Here is an 18,392-nt window from a genome sequence, read left to right as displayed (position 1 = left end):
AGGGCGTTGGTTCTAGTTTTAGCATGGGGTTCTGAATTCTTCTGGGGTTCCAGTAGAGTGCCCACAGTGTGTATCAAGGCCCTCTAACATGGTGAAACTTGAGCTTTAAGCAGTTTCTGCAGCACTGTGCAGCTACTGAATTATCCAGTATGTCTTTCATAGTTCCAGTTATTTTTTTGGTGAGGCTCCGTAGAGATTTTCCCTGTGTATGTGTGTGTGTATTTGCATGCATGTGCATGTGTATGTGCGTGTGCATTTGTGTATGTGTGTGTGCATGTGTGTATGCATTTGCATGTGCATGTACTTGTATATTTGTATGTGTATGTGCATTTGCATGTGTGTGCGCATTTGCATGCGTGTGTATGTGTGGGCATTTGCATGTCTGTGTGTGCATTTGCATGTGTGTGTGTGTGCATTTGCAGGTGTGTATGTGTATGTGCATCTACAGGTGTGTGTGTGTGCATTTGAAGGTGTGTATGTGTGTGTGTGCATTTGCCTGTGTGCATGTGTGTGTGCACTTGCATGTGTGTGTATGTGTATGTGTATCTGCATGTGTGTATGAGTGTATATATGTGCATTTGCATGTGTATGTGTGTGCATTCGCATGTGTGTGTGCATTTGTATGTGCGTATGTGTGTTTGCATTTGCATGTGTGTGCATGTATGCTTGTATATGTATATGTGTGTGCACATGTCTTTGCCTGTGTGTGTGTGCATGTGCATTTGCATGTGTATGTGCTTGTATATGTGTGTGAATTTGGCTCTGTGTATGTGCATGTGCACACGTGTGTGCATGTGTATGTGCATTTGCCTGTGTGTGTATGTGCATGTGTACCCATGTGTACATTTGCATGCGTGTGTGCATGAGCATGTGTGTGTACATGTGCATTTTGCATATGTGCATATGTGTATGCATGTGTCCATTTGCTTGTATGTATGTGTGCATGTGCATTTGTATGTGTGTGAGCATGTGCGTGTGCATGTCTATTTTCATTTGTGTGTGCATGAGTGTGTGTGTGTGCATGTGCATTTGTATATGTGTGTACGTGTGTCCATTTGCTTATATGTGTGTGTGCATGAGAATGTGTGCATGTGCATTTGTATATGTGTGAGCATGTGCGTGTGCATGTCTATTTTCATTTGTGTGTGTGCATGTGCATTTGTATATGTATGTGTGTGTGCATTTGCCTATGTCCATATGTGCAAGTACATGTGTATGCATGTGTATGCGCATTTGTATGCATGTGTGTGTGTGTATGTAGTTGCGCATGTGCATGCCAAAGTGAGCCAGGGATTTGAGGAGTGTGTACAGATTCGGGGAATCATCCTATGCAATTTCCTCAATCCAGCATTTTCTCCTTTAGTTTCCAGCCCTGCTGAAAGTCCTAAACATGGATTCCTGATTCCCCAACCGGGTGAGACTGCTGCTCTCTGTGCTTTAATCTTCGTGGGCTTTGCAGTCATGAGATTCCCTCAGGAGAATAGCCTGATGCACATAAAACTTGCCCAGATTAAATCCTTATCTCCAGGGCTGCGTCTCCTCCAGATTCTGCCTGTTAGTCACTCCTCAGTGCCTCCCAACAGTTATTCTGATGTTTTACCCAGAGCTTATACAGGCAGAGATTGGACATGTTGTGGGTTTGTTTCCAGACCACTATGATAAAGTAAAAATCACAATAAAATGAGTCACTTTTTTTTTCTGTGTACATAAATGTTATGTTTAAACCATCCTGCAGGCTACTAAGTGTGCAATAACATTATGTTGAAAAAAGTGTACATAGTTTAATTTAAAAATACTTGAAAATGCTGATGATCATCTGAGCCTTCAGGGGAGTATAATATTTCTGCTGGTAGAGGATCCTGCCTGGATGGTGGTGGCTGCTGACAGATGAGGGTGGTGGTTGCTGACGGGTGAAGTGGCTGTGCCCGTTTCTTAAAATGTGACAATAAGTTGGCAGCATTGATCAACTCTTCCTTTCACAAAGGATTTCCCAGCAGCATGAGGTAGCCATTGACCCGCGGTAGAGCTTCTTTCAAAATTGGAGCCAACCCTCTCAAACCCTGCCACTGCCTTCTCAACTAAATGTATGTCATATTCTGAATCCTTTGTTGTCATTTCAACCACGTCCACAGCATCTTCACCAAGGGTCGACTCCATCTCAAGAAACCACTTTCTTTGCTCATCCATAGGAAGCAGCACCTCATCTGTTCAAATTTTATCATGAGATTGCAGGAATTCATTCACGTCTTCAGACACCACTTCCAACTCTAGCTCTCCTGCTGTTTCCACCACATCTACAGTTGCTTCCTCCACTGAAGTCTGGAATCCCTCAAAGGGTTGGAATCAACTTCTTCCAAACTGCTAATGTTGGTATCTTGACCTCCTTCCATGAATGACAAATGTTCTTTATGACATCTAGCATGGTGAGTTCATTCCAGAAGGTTTCTTATTTACATTGCCCAGATTAATGACAGAAATCTAACTGTGGCAGCTGTAGCATTATAAAATATATTTGTTAAATAAGGAGAAAGTTGAAATGACTCCTTGATCCAGGGCTGCAGAAGGGGTGCTGTGTTGATAAACAGAAAAGCAACATTCATCTCCTTGTATATCTCGGTCAGAGAATCAGCATCAGAGCTTTTTATGGGCTCTCACTCTGGCTCGTAGGCTGGAGTGCAGTGATGTGATCTCAGCTCACTGCAACCTCTGCCTCACAGGTTCAAGCAATTATTGTGCCTCAGCCTCTCGAGTAGCTAGAATTAATCACAGGCATGTGCCACCATGCCCAGCTAATTTTTGTATTTTCAGTAGAGATGGGGTTTCACCACATTGACCAGCCTGTTCTTGAACTCCTGATCTCAGGCGATCCACCTGCCTGGGCGTCCCAGAGTGCTGAGATTATAGGCGTAAGCAACCATGCCCGGCCTCCATCAGAACTCTTGAGTTACCAGGTGAACTTTCACATTAATATTTTGAAAGGAGTCTTTTCTTTTCTGAGCAGTAGGTCTTAACACTGGGCTTAAAACATTCAGTAAACCATGCTGTAAACAGGTATGTTGTCATTCAGGCTTGTCGTTCCATGTCTAGAGCACAGGCAGAGTGGATTCAGCATCATTCTTAAGGCCCTAGGATTTTCAGAATGGGAAATGAGCTTGGGCTTCAGTTTAAAGTCACCCGCTGCATTAGCCCCTCACAAGGGAGTCAGCCTGCCCTCTGAAGCTCTGAAGCCAGGCATTGACTTCTTCCCTGTTGGAAACAGACGCTCCTCAGTGCCAAAAGAAAAATCAGCAGTGAGAGAAAGGATGTCTCAGCAAGGCAATTTTACTTTCTGCAGAAAGGGCACACTCTCCAGCAGTCTTGCCACGAGAGCACAACGAACAAAAGAAAGGCAGGCATATTTATCCCCTATGGATTGGCCCTTACTGCTGTGACCTGCCTCCATTGGCTGGAGCTGGGCCTCACAGTCTAAACTATACCTGATTGACTAATAACTTAAAACTTTCCTAAAATGGGTTAAATAAAGGCAAAGAAGAAAGTCAAATAAGGAAAGGTCATAGGTTGTGAGCTACGACGTGCCTGTGAGCATGTCTAGACATGCCTGAGCAAGCCAGAGCAAATAACTGGGCCTAAGTATAAAAGCGAAGAACACAGAATGTATGCATTCCTTTACTACAGTGATAGCTATTTCAGATTTTAATAAAAAGAATTATTACTAAAAGATTAGACTCCAGAGTAAGTTAATTCAAAAGAAGGTATTACTCCTGGTGCTTACTATTTATTCTGAGGCCAGGAAAGAAACTTTGAAGAGGAACTGTCCTACTTTCTACAGTTACTTTCGACGTGCCCTCCAGCTTTGAAAGTTCTAGATGGTATCCTCTACTGGCGGGAGGCGGTTTCATCTACACTGAAAATCTGTTGTTTAGCATCACCACCTTCCTCAGTGAGCTTAGCCAGGCTAACGGATGGCTTGCCGCAGCCTCTCCACCCGCACCTGCTGCTTCACCTTGTACTTCTGTGTTATGGAGTCAGCCTCTTTCCTTAAACCTCAGGAACCAACCTGGGCTTCAGACTTTTCTTCTGCAGCTTCCTCACCTTTCTCAGCTTTCACAGAATTGAAGAGAGTCAGGGCCTTGCTCTGGATGAGGCTTTGGCTTAAGGGAATGTTGTGGCTGGATTGACGTTCTCTCCAGACCACTCAAACTTCCACCGTATCGGCAAGAAGGCTGTCTCACCACCTTTCCAACTGCGTGTTTTCCGGAGTCGCACCTTCGAGTTGCTTCAAGACGTTCTCCTTTACATTCACAACTGGGCTGTTTGGCACAAGAGGCCCAGCTTTTGGCCTGTCTCAGTTTCAACCTGCTTTCTCACTAAGCTGAAGCATTTCTAGCTTTTGATTGGAAGTGAGAGAAGTGTGACTCTTCTTTTCATGTGAACACTTTGAGGCCACTGCAAGGTTACTAATCAGCCTAATTTCAATACTGTTGTGTCTGACCGAACACAGAGGCCCTAGGAGAGGGAGAGAGATGGGCAGACGGCTTGGGGAGCAGTCAGGACACACACAGCATTCACCGGTCAAGGTCAGACGGTGTAATTCCTGGTGCCCCAAACAATTGCAATAGGAACATCAAAGATGGCTGTTCACAGCTCACCATAAAAGGGATAATTTAAATGTTTTCAATATTGCAAGAATTACCAAACATAAGAATTACCAAAATAACAGAGACCTGAAGGGAACCCACGCTCTTGAAGAAATGGTGCAAACAGACCTGCTCCACGCAGGATTACCACAAACCTTCCCATTTCCAGAATCACAGTAGCTGGCACGTGCCATCAGGTGGGGTTCACCTGTGATGATTTCTGGCAGGACGATTTGTCCAGTGTAAGCTCCTTCCCATTTGGCAAAGCTGTGACATTCTCACGCCTCCTTCTTTCGCATGTGTGAGTCCTTCTGTTTTTCATGACTACCCACCCATGCGCCGTCCCCGTTGCCTTCCTGACTACCAGCTTACAGGGGAGACCCCGTCCTTTCAAACTGGGGAAGCTTCCCAGAGAATTTTAAAGGCAGCTTGATGTGCCCAAGGCTGCTTGGCAGGTCCTAGCCTATGACACCTCAGGGAACTTCCTTCCCCCACACTGTGGGCCTGTGCGATGCCCTCTCCAGCCAGCTCTGGATTGCAGGCATGGGTCTGCTCTTCCAGACACCTTCCTGGCTCAGCAGCACCGCCGCAGCCCCCGGGCAGGGCTCTCCCCGCAGTCTCATCCCTGTGTTACGGGGTGTTCTCTCTGCACCTTGGTCGGAGGTCCTTGTGATCAGTTACCGATTCTTCGCGTTACTATTTCTCTGTTCAGATTTGTGGTTTATGTCTCCGACCTGAGTTCTGGCTCAGGGCATTCTTAGTGTCAATTATTGTATATTCGAGTTGTTATTCTTACCAGTTCTGGGGTAAAATTCTCAATTTGATTATGTGTTTTCTTGAATTATTACATTTATATTAAAGTCTGTGTCTAAAAACTGCAAACTCTAGATCCCACATGGACATGTTTCTACGGTCTTATTTTCACGTGGACATGTTTCTACGGTCTTATTTTCACGTGGGCATGTTTCTACGGTCTTATTCTTCGTGCCATTCTGTCATCTCTGTGGCATGCCTGGCACATTTGTGTCGAATGTTTGACATGGTGCACAGAAGCATTAGAAGGTCTGGACAAGCCTGCCTTCCTTCTCCCTCCAGAGTGGAGTCATCTCCTGCCCGGCTGTTACAGAAGAGCAGGATACTGATCCGAGCAGGGCCTGAGGGGTTCTGAGGCCAGGTTTTGAGCACTGCTGAGACTGACTTGGCTCTAGTGTCTTCGCTCTTGGTCTGCAGCGTGACGGGGGCCTCCACCGGAAGATGGGGTTCTCAGCAGGGCCCTTCTCCTCCTCGGGAGTTTCGTCTTACGTGGCTCTCCAGCCCTCCTTGGCTACTTCTCACTGACCAGTGGTTTTGTGCTTGATTTGCAAGCCTCTTATGACTCCATGAGGCTTGGGATTTGACAGATTCCCCAAGAGAAAAGTCTGTGCCAAATGGCGGACTCACTTCTCTGGAAATCCCCTTTTCCCATGGATCATACCCCCTCCAGCCCCGGCTGCCTGGAGAGCCCTGGCTTCCTCTTTGATCTTTTCAGATGCATGGGGCGCAGCTGTCTGTTGGACTCGGCCCCACGTGGCGGATTACACGTGCGCCTAGGACGAGGCGGCCACGGCACTCAGCGTGTCTCCTGTGCTGCGCTCTCCGGGAGCTGACGCTGGCACCTAAGGTCTCACATCTCAGTGACTCTCCAGTGCTTCAGACACCAGCTTTTCCTGCGTGCGCTCCAGCTGTAGTATCTGTTAATTGTGGGACAGTTGGTCTGGTACGATACAGCCTATAAGCAGGGGGCATCTGTTCCATCAAACTGATTTTTCCCATAACCAGACAATAAGCTTCTACAGGCTGGGTTTTTTTAAAAAATATTTTTTAATTTCACACAACCTAATTTGGTCCTGAACCCCCTCTTGGGGGTCCAGCAAACAGAATTTTATGTAAAAACCAAAGGCTGAAGCAAATACTTAGATTATTTCAGGAAAAATCATCTCTGTTTGTATTTCTCCAGGCTGCCTGCACACAGTCCAGACAAAATCAAGAATTTGGCAGTGCTTTGGACTGTAGGCCATGCGGCAATGTTTGAACTTCCTGAATAAATGTTATCTGGGCTCTGTCACAGCCACCATCAGCCACGGGAGGCCTGCCTGACTTGTACTCCTTTTTCCTGGGACTCTGAATTCTGGTCTTGCTTGTGCTGGAGGCTCGGAGATGCTTTTGAGAACAAGCAAGTTTTCACATCATCATGTCACCTTCAAAGGTGAGTGGGCATGGTCCCAGAACAACGTGCCCTTCACATCACATGAGAAACTCATTCTTCCAGAATTGTCCATGGTCGCCAGGGCCCACTTTGGAAGTAAGACTGGCTGGGATTGGGTTTCCATTCTAAGCGGAGGGGCTCTGCAAAGGTTCCTGAATTTCTGTAAGTCCCAATTCATTCATTACTTGAAGGAGAGTTGCAGTTCCCACGTCAAGGATTGTTCATGAACATTAAAAGCAGTAAAAGAGATGATGCTGCAAAGCACAGACAGACAGACAGCAAGAGCAGCTGGGCCCTGTGCGCCAGCCGCTACTCCTTCCTTTTCTCCGAAGCCGTGTTCTTCCACGTCCCTCAGGAGCCCCCGCTCCACAGCTCTGCACCCCCAGACACTCTGTCTCCATGTCTGTCCACTTCTGAAGGTCAGGAACTTGAAGTGTGCTTCACACTTGGGCAGAGGGCCTGGTCTGGAGGAGGTGCCCGGGGCAGCAGACTTCAACTTACGCACACATCCAGGGCAGCAGCACCAAATGGGCACCTGCTCTGTGCTGGCACGTGGGGATGCAAAGAAGACCCATGAGCCAGCCCTGTGGGGCTGCTGGTGGCTGCATGGAAACGGGAATGGCCTCTGGGGCCGACTGCTGGGCAGTGGTGGAGAAGACAGCCCTCAGCAGTGGCTGTGCAGAAGAGCGTGTGGAAGGCAGCCCGTGGGAAAGGATGGGACCGGCTTCCCAGGAAGACGCAGTGTAAGGAAAGGCTCTGGCCAGTGTATCCCCACCGGGAGAGGCGCATGAGGCGCTCTGGAGGGAGTGCTGGGGAGAGGCCACGCTCTCTGTCGTGAGCTCACACTCTCTCCTCTTCCCGTTCAGGCAGCTGTTTGGTGAGATCACCATTAACACGGTGGTCTCAAGGAGAGAGCCACCACCCTGACTCCCTCCTCTCTGCATCCCTGAGGGGTCTCACCCCTAACTGCTGCTGCTGGTGCGTTGCACAGAGCAATGGGACATGGAGCCTCAGACCACAGACGTCCCCAGATGGGTACGCCCACCACCCTGTGCTCCAGCAGTGTGCCCTGCAGAGGGGACCCTGAGGCCTGAGCATTCATGGTAAACAAGTGTTCTCCTCTAGCCCTGCATGGTTACTAACAGGGAGCTCCCCACACCACCGGTGAGGCTCAAGGGCGCCTCTGTGTAGAGCCAGGGCCGGCCCGGGCACTTCCCCCTTGCTCTGCTCTCCATCATGAGGATGGCCGGGGCCGGGAGCAGGCACACCGGGAAGGCCCTGCCTCTGCTCACACTGCAGGTGCTGCCTGGAGCCCAGGAAGTGCACTTCACGGGGCACGAAGACACCCTCAAAGCCCACGTCTTATCTGCGTTCCCCAGAAGCAGACCCTGAGATGAGGATTTTAGGTGCAAGTTGTTTATTCAGGCGGGATTTCAGGAAGTGCCGATTAGAGAGTGGGGACCTGAGACAGAGAAAGCAGCAGCCACCCAAGAGGGGGTTTCCAAGCCGGTTACCCGAGGGGGGCAGGAGAAGCCCACCCCAGCACGTGGCCTCGGCGTCCAGCACACGCCCCAGCCTCGTCCCACTTACGGGGTGAGAGGTTTGGGGTGTACACGTGTCAGCGAGGCGAGGGCTGCTCCTGGAGCATGTGCATCCCCAGAACCTCTCAACCCTTCTGCATGTGGGCGGGGCCTCCTGGTATCCAGGGAGTGGGCAGGTAAAGGCGGGCAAATGGCGGCAGGTGGTGGCGTGGCTGCATGCACTGGGATGGTGACACCAGGTGGAGCTGAGCACTGGCTACAGCCTCTGTCCTGGCTCCACCCAGCTTGATTGCCCTTCAGGAGTCCACGCTCTCTCCGGAGAGGGAAGAAGACGTGAAGCAGAGGAGGCCAGTCCTAGACCGTCCAGTGCTGGGCGGAGCAAAGGGGTTTGCAGTCTCCCCAGCCCCCCACCGGCAGCCCCGGCCCAGGAGCCTTGTCCCAGACGTCCTTCTGTCCCCACAGCTCCTCCTCCTGGGACTGGAGTCAAAGGAGAGCCTTGGTTCCCTGAAGCTGACCTGGCTTTTCCGCTGTGGGGTGCCCCTGAGTGGCCTCTGCCCCTGCGTGGCCTCTGCCCATTAGAGACTGAGTTGGGTGAGTTGGACCACAGGTGTCCAGGACAAGGGACTCACCATGGGTGGAGGACTTAGAAACCTGTCCACAGGCCTCGGGGAGAGGCCTTCTCCCTTCCCCTCTCACCCTCATCTCCAGCTTCTACCTCTGTGAAGCTGAATCTAATCACCTGGAAAGCACACCCAGTTCCTTTTCTTTTATTTTACTTACTTTTTCTTTTTTTTTTTGAGATGAGGTCTCACTCTGTGCCCAGGCTGGAGTGCAATGGTGCCATCACAGCTCATTACAATCTCAACCTCCCCGGGATCAGGTGATCCTCCCGCCTCAGCCTCCCAAGTAGCTGGGACTACAGGCGCATGGGCCCATGCTCAGCTAACTTCTGTATTTTGGGTGGAGACAGAGTCTTGCCATGCTACCCAGGCTGGACTCAAATTCCTGGCCTCAAGCGATCCACGTGCCTTGGCCTCCCGTGGTGCTGAAATTGCAGGCGGAAGCCCCTGGCCCAGCCACGCCTAGCTTCTTCCAGGTGCGGCCAGCATGGAGCGCCTCGGTCTTCCTTTGGGTCTCCTTCCAGAAAGAAAAGCCCAGGTCCACCGTCGTACACTTCAATCGCTCCAACGTTTCCACCTCCTCTGTCCCTCCTTTCCCCTCCGCCCCCTCCTCGCCGAGCTCCCCAGGCCGCCCGCGTGGTGCACACAGGAGCCGCCTCAAGGCAAAGGCTGCGCTGCAGGATTTGACGCTGCGCACCCCACACCCCGAGCGCAGGATCCGCCAGCCTGACTCCCCAGGGCGCCTCCGGCAGGAATCGAGGATGCGTTTAGAGAGCAGGAAGAAAGGGGTAGATAAGGCAGCCCAGCTTTCCTCAGCTGCCGCAGATAAGAGGAGAATGCCTGGAAGGTGTGTTTCATCACACGGAGATGCTTCACGGTAGCCTTGTCCCCACTAAGCCCAGGAATCTCACAAGCCCTTAAGGGAGCCCGTGTCATTACTGAAAAGCCCTGCTTGGGAGAAAAGGGCCTCTCTCGACTGAGTTGAAGTCGGTGGCCGTGTCTTCTGGACGTTGGCTACCAGCTCTGCTGTATTCCGGCTCACAGGAGCCCCCACGAGGCCCGTTTCTCCCTGTAAAACCATGGGCACAGTGAGCATCCCTGCTCCCCCAACACACATGACAAATGCACACACATGCGTACACACACACTCGCACATGCACACACACGCACACGCGCGCATATGCACACATGCACACACGCACAATGCGCGCACATGCACACATGCACAGACACATATGCACACATGTGCACACGCACGCACACATGCACACATGCATGCACACACACATGCACGCGCACACACATTGTGCATGTGTGCACACGCACACATACAGACACACACATTCACACACACACGCACACATGCACACATACACATGCACACACGTACAAGCACATGCACGTACATGCACACGCACACACGCACCCCCCACAAACACACATGCACATGCACACGTGCACACACTCACGCAGACACACTGGCATGTGCCCCTCCCTGAGTCTGTCTGAGCCCCAGTGCCTTGCCCACCTCTGCTCACCACGACAGGTTTTCTCACCCTTGCCATGCTCGAACTCTTCTTTGGAGGCACTCATAAATTATGGACCCATGAAACGTCACAGACTTGGGAAGGGCCTCTGGAGGTCATTGGGTCCAGCCCCATCACTGTACACGTGGGACAGCTGGAGGCCCAGAGGTTGCACGCGGGACGTGTCACAGGCCACTCAGCAAATCAGTGGCCGATCACAGCCTGGCGTGCATGTCACATGGCTCCATGACTAACCCCTTTTCTGGGTGCAAACTCCACCCTAATCTCTTCAGATCCTGTTCCTAAAAACAGCCCTGCACCGTGCACCGTGCTGTGGAGTCCCGCTTCACGCTCCTTCTTGAGGAAGAAGTGGCTTCTAAGGAGCCTCTCGAAGGAGCTAGCGGAGTCGCTGGTGTCTCTGAAGTCCCGGTGCAGCGGGTGAGCTGTGCTGGAGTCAGCCTGGGGGAAGACACCACCAGCTTTGCAGAGAAGCCCTTGCAACCATAGAAACAGCATCTGAATACTGCGAATTTGCCCTCGTGGGAGAGCTGATGATGGCTTCCAGGCCCCCCATGCCCGTGCAGGGGGTTTGGTGTTCTGCCCTCACCAAGGGCACGGGGGATGCCCCCAGTATGTTGCCCAGTTACATCCGCGCCCAACTGATGCTGAGCTCTGCCATTTGACTGCCTTTGGCCAAAGGAATGTGGGCAGAGCGGACCGTTTGCAATTTTGACCTGAGGCCCTCAGAGGTCATGCATTTTCCTCTTGCCTTCTCCTTTTGCTCCTAATAGGAGAGAAATAAATAAAGCCTGTCCCAGGCTCGTCCACTGGGCAGAGTGAAGGCATCCTGAATCTCTCCTGCAGCCCAGCCACCTCGGCGTGGTGCTAACTGCCCCTTGTCCACTGCTGGGCTCCGCAGCTGCTCACTCTGGACCATTATTACCCAACTGCGGAGGAGCGCGGCCAGGTTCACGACGGAGGTAACGAGCATTGTGAAGACTCCGATTTCTTCCAAATTAACTTATGGATTCAGTGTGCTGTCTGATTAAACTCTCAATAGGAATTTTTGGAAGTTGAAAAACAGATTAGAAATTATGTATAGAAAAATAAACTCTATAAATAGGTGAGCACATTCTGAAAACACGTGTAAAAATTCGGTTGTTGGGGGAAGCTCATTTAGTAGACTTTAAAACAGATGACAAAGCCACAGGAGTTGGGGTGTGGAGCTGTCAGAAAACCGGGACATGAGAGGACCCCCAGGAGAGACCCCCGTGTATGAGACGCAGGTAAGTGGTAACGAGTATTTGGAGGAAGCGTGGATTATGTATTAAACCCCGCTGAGAAATTTTGGCAGGTCGTAGATATAAACAAAGTTGGTTTTCCCCTTCACACCATATGAATGAAATGAACTCTGGGTGGATTTAGCACATAACCGAGGAAGGTGAACATGATGGAGTTAATTTTGAGAGGGCAGGAGACTATCTTTGTGACCTTGGGGCCGGGGGCACTCTCTGATCAATCCTTAGCAGAAGACAGGAAGAGGGAAGTCACTGGCGGGTGATGTCACCTCACGTGAACTCTTCCCCTCAGCAAAGGGCACCAGAGACCCACGGGCCAGAACCCGCAGAGCGAGCCGCACAGCACGTGGCTCCTGAAGGGTCCGCAGCAGGAGGGCAGACGAAACTCAGCAGAAAACCAGCACCGACAGGGAGGGGAGAGGGAACCCGCAGAGAGGAGAGCCAAGGAGGCAGGGGTGGGGGGGAGGAGAGCCACAGCGATGAGGCTCAGCCACAGCGGCTCCGCCTCCAGGCAGTTGCCCGGCACCCCTGAGTCAGAGAGACCTCACCTGTCATCCCGAGATGCCGTCGGAGTGACAGGTGAGTACCTACGCACGATTCTGAGGACTGGGCGCCTGGGAGGCCCCATGGAGCTGGGGAGGCCTGCGAGGGCGGGCCTGTAGGACAACAGGGACGGTCTTAGTGGCAGAGCCGCCTCTGCTGAGAGTGGGCCACGAAGTTCCGGGGCACCCACAGAGGCCCCTGCCCCGGGCGCCGTGAGGCATCTCTGAGGATGTGTGTGGCAGTGTTATCTGGGGTGGAGAGAACAAGGCCGGCTGGCCGCCCACCCCTGGAGGCGCAGCGGTGGGACAGAGGCTGGGGACGGCTCAGAAGGGCGGTGCCGGAGGCGGCGGCAGGTACAGGGGCCAGGTCTTCCTGACGAATGTCTCCAGAGCCGGGGCTGGCTCAGGGGCCCGAGGGATTTCCAAGGGGTTTTGCCTGCCGAGGGGGATTTGGTGAGATGGCTCTTCGCTCTGCCCACAGCCTCCCTGAGGTTCTCTGGGCCCAGGCCTGCCTGGAGGGCCGCAGGAAGAGGGCCGTGGTGTCAGAGTTGAGAGGATGCCTCCCCCTCTCACCCACCCCGTTCTCACGGCCCTGAGCCCTGCTGGGCTGGTCCACCAAGCAGCTTCTGCCTCGGTTTCTCCACTGCACCCTGAGAGGATCCAGGCGTTCTGGACCCCAGCCTACCTGTCTGCGGGGCCCACAGGGCCCTGGCACTCACTGGAAATGGGCCAATGCCGGTCTCCAGACCTCTGCCGGTCAGATTTCCAGGGTCACTGCCTGCTAGACTCCCTGCTGGGGCCCGCCCGACAGTAGGGTCTCCTCACACCACAGGACCTGCCTGAGCCGGGCCGGAGAATGGCAGCACTATCGTCGTCTATGTGACTGCCTGGGTGTCCTCAGCAGGCGAACCGGTGACCCTGAATGGAGCTCAGCGGCCCCGCCCTGGCTTCGGCCCCGCCCTGGCTCCGGCCTGGCCTGGCGCTGCTCAGCCCTGGAATTTCCCAGGGTGCCTTCTGCAGAGCAGCGGGGAAGGCGGCCCTGTTGGGAGCCCGGCACACAGCATGCACCGCGCACACAGCTGTCAGTTCAATGAGCATGTGAGAGTTTCTGGTTTGAAATGAACATGACACTCAGCCTGGCTGGTGACATCTGACGCACGGCAGAGGAGAGCCTGGGGGGCGCGGGTGGTTGCCACTCTGTCTCGCCAACCTGGTGCGGCTTTGGGCTCTGCACAGAGGCTAGACTGGGCTGGATCGTCTGCACTTTGCCCACGCCCCTTTCCTTGTGCCCAGAGCCCCTGAGGGTTGAAATCGGCCAGTGTGTCCCGCCACAGCCAGCATGGCACCGTGGCTGGCCCTATGCCCCAGGACTAGACCAACTCCCATCTTCAGCGCTGTCACTGCTCCTGGGATGTGCACACAGTCGCCCTGGCCCGCGACTTAGGCTCGGGGCTCCATCTTCTAAGGGGGGAGACTTCCACTGATTCTCCCGCTGAGATTGAACTTGAGGAGGCGTGCGCAGAGCTGCTTGGTGGGGGTGCGTTTCTGCATGTGAACCCCGTGTTAGAAATGGAGCTGACATGGAAGAGGAGAAGGGACGGGGAGGGAGAGGCCAGGCCTGGGCCCGTCTGTGCCTAAGGCAGAGGTGCCCTTGACTCAGCCACTGACTGAGCTGAAGCCTTCCCTTCCCTCTTTCTCCTCCTCCTCCTGCTCTACTCTGTCTTTCCTGACTGTATGTGTGTATGTGTGTGCGTGTGTATGTGTGCATATGTGCATGCGCGTGTGCCTGTATGTGGGTATGTACGTGTATTTGTGTGTGTATGTGCATATGTATGTGTGTTTTTATATGTGTGCGTGTTTATGTGTGTATGTGTGTATATGTGTATGTGCTTATGTGTATGTATGTATTTATATGTGTATGCGTGTGCATGTGTGTGTATTTATATGTGTGTGTATTTATATGTGTGTATGTGTCTGTGTATGTGTGTATGTGTGTGTATATGTGTATGTGTACGTGCCTGTATGTGTGTGTATTTGTGTATGTGCGTTTTTATATGTGTGTGTATGTATGTATGCATATGTCTGTATATGTGTATATGTGTGTATGTGTATGTGTGTGGGTATGTGTCTGTGTATGTGTGTGTGTGTTGCCTGTTTTAATTCCTGCCACCACTTACAGCCGATAGGGTCCCACCTGACACCGGGGCATGCAGTTGGCTCTGTGACTTGGGCAGGCTCCCGTGTGAGGCTCCGGCCGCTGCTTCCCTCCTCGGCCAAGCCTTTCCCAGCCGTGCGGGGGATCCAGGGCTCTCTCGGACCAGCACAGCGTCTTTCACATTTAACCGGAAGGGGCATGGCAGGAAACGCAGCTCTGTCCTGGGTTGGATGCTGTCCAGCGGGATGTGGGCTCAGTGGAGGTATACCAGAAAGGAGCGCTGTTTGAGCGGTGATCTGGTCCCTGCCCCTGGAGGAACTCCAGCAGAGGAGAGGCTGGATGTGGGAGCAGAGCTGGGGGGCGGGAGGGGGGCCCCTGAGCCCGTGCTAACTTGAGTGACTCTGAGAAACAGCGTGGGGCAGCAGACCTCTCCCGCAACCTCTGCATGTGGACGAAGCTCCGGTGTGCTCACAAGGGCCAGAATGTGTCAAAATTCAATGTTTGGCAGCCACAACAGCCCTCAAGAGTCCCCTACTTGGAGCTGGCATTTTACAAAATGCTGATGTGGCTGAAACTATGAATGTGGCTGGCGGGCAAGATGCTTGAAGCAGGACAGATGGATTCGGGCCAAGCCAGGCTCTCGCTGGCTGCTCTGGGCTCTCTCCTGCCATCTGCTTCGACATCTATTCCAGGGTTGCTGGAGGCAGGGTTGGAGGGCCTGGTGGAGCACAGGTCCAGGCCAGGGTGGGATGGGGGGATGGCAGCATCGGTGATCAGCCCTATCTGTGAGCAGCACGTGGAGCAGCTCACAGCGAGCAGGTGTCTGTTCTTCATCAGAAGCATATTGTTTCCAAGAGGACAAATAACACAAAAAGAAGCAGAGAAGCCAGGACGCAGAGCTTCCTAGACCCGAATGATCCCCAACGGCACCAGCGCTCCTGGGTCTGGAAGGCCAAGCTCTCCCGAGGTGCTGCTCTCATTCTAGAAGGTGCACCCGGAGTGGGGGTCTCAGCAGTGAGGTCTTGGTGGGCAGAGGCCAGGAAAACCCCTCCGTCAGAGCAGCTGGAGAGGGGTTTGGGGAGGAGGAGGGGAGTGCTAGCTGGCGGGGTCGGGCGTCAGGAGACTCCTGGGCGGCAGGACCACACTGGGATGCAGGCATCCTCCTGCCGACATGTAACATGGTTGTATGTTGCTGCCACCAACCCCAAAACTTAGTGACATTAAAAAACAACCTCTTACAATTACATGTGTGGATTGAGCGTGACTGGGTTCTTTCTCGGTTCTGCATAATGCTGGCTGGAATGGCGACCACTAGGGAGCTCTCTGGACTGGACACCCGAGGTGGCTGAGTCACCTGCTGCAGCAGAGAAGGCTGAGGCGCTGGAACAGCCAGGCGCCACCCCGTCCTCTCTTCTCCTCCTCTTCCTCTTCTCCTTCCTCTCCCTGTCTCCTCTTGCTGCAGCCTGAGAGGCGGCTCTCCCCAGAGAGGGCAGGGCGTGCCCCAGGTCGCCCATGGACCTGGGTGGGCTCGAACCCCTGATTCTTGGTAGGCAGAAGGAAGGGACATTCTCGACATTCCAAGCCCTTTGATTCCATTCAGCCAGGCACTGGGGGAGTGCGCAAAAGGAAGACGCGGCCCTGACTGTGGGAAGCTCGGTGTGTCTTTGGGAACAGGAAAAGTGAGTTTGCAGTTAAATATTTAGGATGTTTCAGATAGAACCTTATGCAATTGTCATTTTTGTGGCTCAAAAATGGCCAAACCTCAGTGATCTGGCAAAGGCTGATGGCAACACCGGGTGCCACTGAAGGTGTGAGAGGCTGGGGTGGGTGCAGGTGGCGCCGTGGCCTGTGGCTAACACAGGGGTGTCCCCATGGTGCCGAGGCCTGCATCTAGGAACTTGGGGTCCCCCGTGCTGTGTACTCCTGTCCTACAGCCTGCTGTGGGGCATGTGAGGCTGGCTGGGAGTCACTGCTTCCGTGTGTCCGCCCCGCTGTGGGGCGTGTGGGGCTGGCTGGGAGTCGCTGCTTCCATGTCTGCCCTGCTGTGGGGTGCGTGGGGCTGGCTGGAAGTCGCTGCTCGCGTGTCTACCCTGCTGTGGGGTGTGTGCACCCAGGTCCGTCGTGCCCACATGCTCCATGGGTGCAGAGCCTCCACCCACTCACCCACTCTGTGGCAGACGCTCTTGGGGCGCCGCTGAGCCGGAACCCTGTCCTGGGGGCTGGCTCTCCAGGCAGAACTTGTCCTGCAGCCTCTCCCAGTGAGTGGAGACCAAGTGGGGCTCAGCTGAGAAAGGCCGGTGCCCAGTCGGAGGGCAGCTCCGGGTAGTTCCCCTGCGCATGTGCCGGAGGCCTTCCTTCTGCCTGATGGTGGTGGCCAGGCCGTGCCGCCCACCCTGACTCTGGTTTGGGGTCGTGGCTGATGAGCGGGCTCGGCCCACTTTGGGGGGCTTCAGTGTTCAACGATCCCCATGGTTCCTCTTCTGTCCAATGCAACTTTTTATTCCAGGGACTCCCACTCAAGGGGAGGACAACTGGGTGTCCCCGGGGCCTGTGGCTGAAGCATGAGCCACTTCCCCTTTCTTAGGCAAGGAGGACCAGCAGCCCGAAGCCCGCTCCGGAGCTGGCCTGCCTCCCAGCAGCTGGGCTTGGGTTGCTCCTGAGGCAGCCCCTGGCTGTCTCCGACTCACTGGCTGCTCCAGCGCCGTCCTGCAAAACCAGCCATCCCAGTGACTCTGGATCTGCTTGGATGGGGCCTGTTGGAGATTCCTCCTCCCAAGACTAAGCCAGGGAGCTGTCCAGGGTGGGGTCGCCAGGGGCGGCTGCTGGGAAGAGGCTCACAGGGAAGGTGCCATCCCCTCCCCTGTGTGTCATCCCAGAGACCCCTGGAATGGGGGTGCCATGGGACCAGGGCACCTGCCTTCTGGGCCCCCTCACCACCTGCTAGCTTTGTGGCCTGGGGACAGGGGAGCTGCCTTCTGGCCCTGCTGTCTAGACTCTGTTTACCACGGGGCAGGGTGAGGAGCAAGCAGCCTTCGCAGAAGGCCTCCGCCTGTGAGCTACCATGAGTGAGGCCACCGGCGCTGGCCCTGCCTGCTGGCTGCCTGACCCGACGTGAGTGAATGTAGCCGAGGCCTTGGGATCCGGAGCCAGTCCCATGGGCTCAGCCCACCCAGGAGCTAGCGGTGGGCCATGTCCGGCCTTCTCCGTGGGTGGCTGAGGGTTGGGGTCCTGTGGGACTTCACGTGCACAGGGCTGTGCCTGCCTCGGGCCCCTCTCAGCAGACGGGAGACAGGGCCAGCCCCGGGGGTCTGAGGCTCTGTGGGAAGCTTCCGGGAGCAGGGGCATGACCTCAGGGTGGGCAGCACAGCCTCTCTTCTGGACGGTGTTCCTATTGGGTATCAGGCTGGGGGCAGCACAGGCCCCCCAGGGATGGTGTTGGGGCCCGAGCGGCCTGGGCAGGGTGGCTGGGCACCCAGGTGCACACACAGCGCCGGGAGAGCGTGTCGCCTTTTCTTCTGGTCCTCCTGTGTCCCAGCACGCTTTCAGTGCTGAGAGTTTACAGGGTAAAGAGTCTCCTGGCTGGAAGCACAGATGCCTTCTGGAGAGGGGAGGGGCCCAGCTAACTGGGTGGTGGTGGGGGGCGGGGCAGACATGCTGGAGTCCCCTGGGGAATCTGGGCGAGGGAAGTGGGATCAGAGAAGAGGGGGTGCAGCCTGGGAAGGGGCTGTCGCTGTAAGCAGCAGGGCACACCAAGCCCCCACTCTGCCCACCGTGTCCTTCCACCGTGACAGGAAGTGGAAGGGCCGGCAGAGTTGGGAACCCAGAGCC

Source organism: Saimiri boliviensis, chromosome 15 (genome assembly GCF_048565385.1).
Source record: "Saimiri boliviensis isolate mSaiBol1 chromosome 15, mSaiBol1.pri, whole genome shotgun sequence".
Taxonomy (NCBI): Eukaryota; Metazoa; Chordata; class Mammalia; order Primates; family Cebidae; genus Saimiri; species Saimiri boliviensis.
This window is presented reverse-complemented; position numbering follows the sequence as displayed.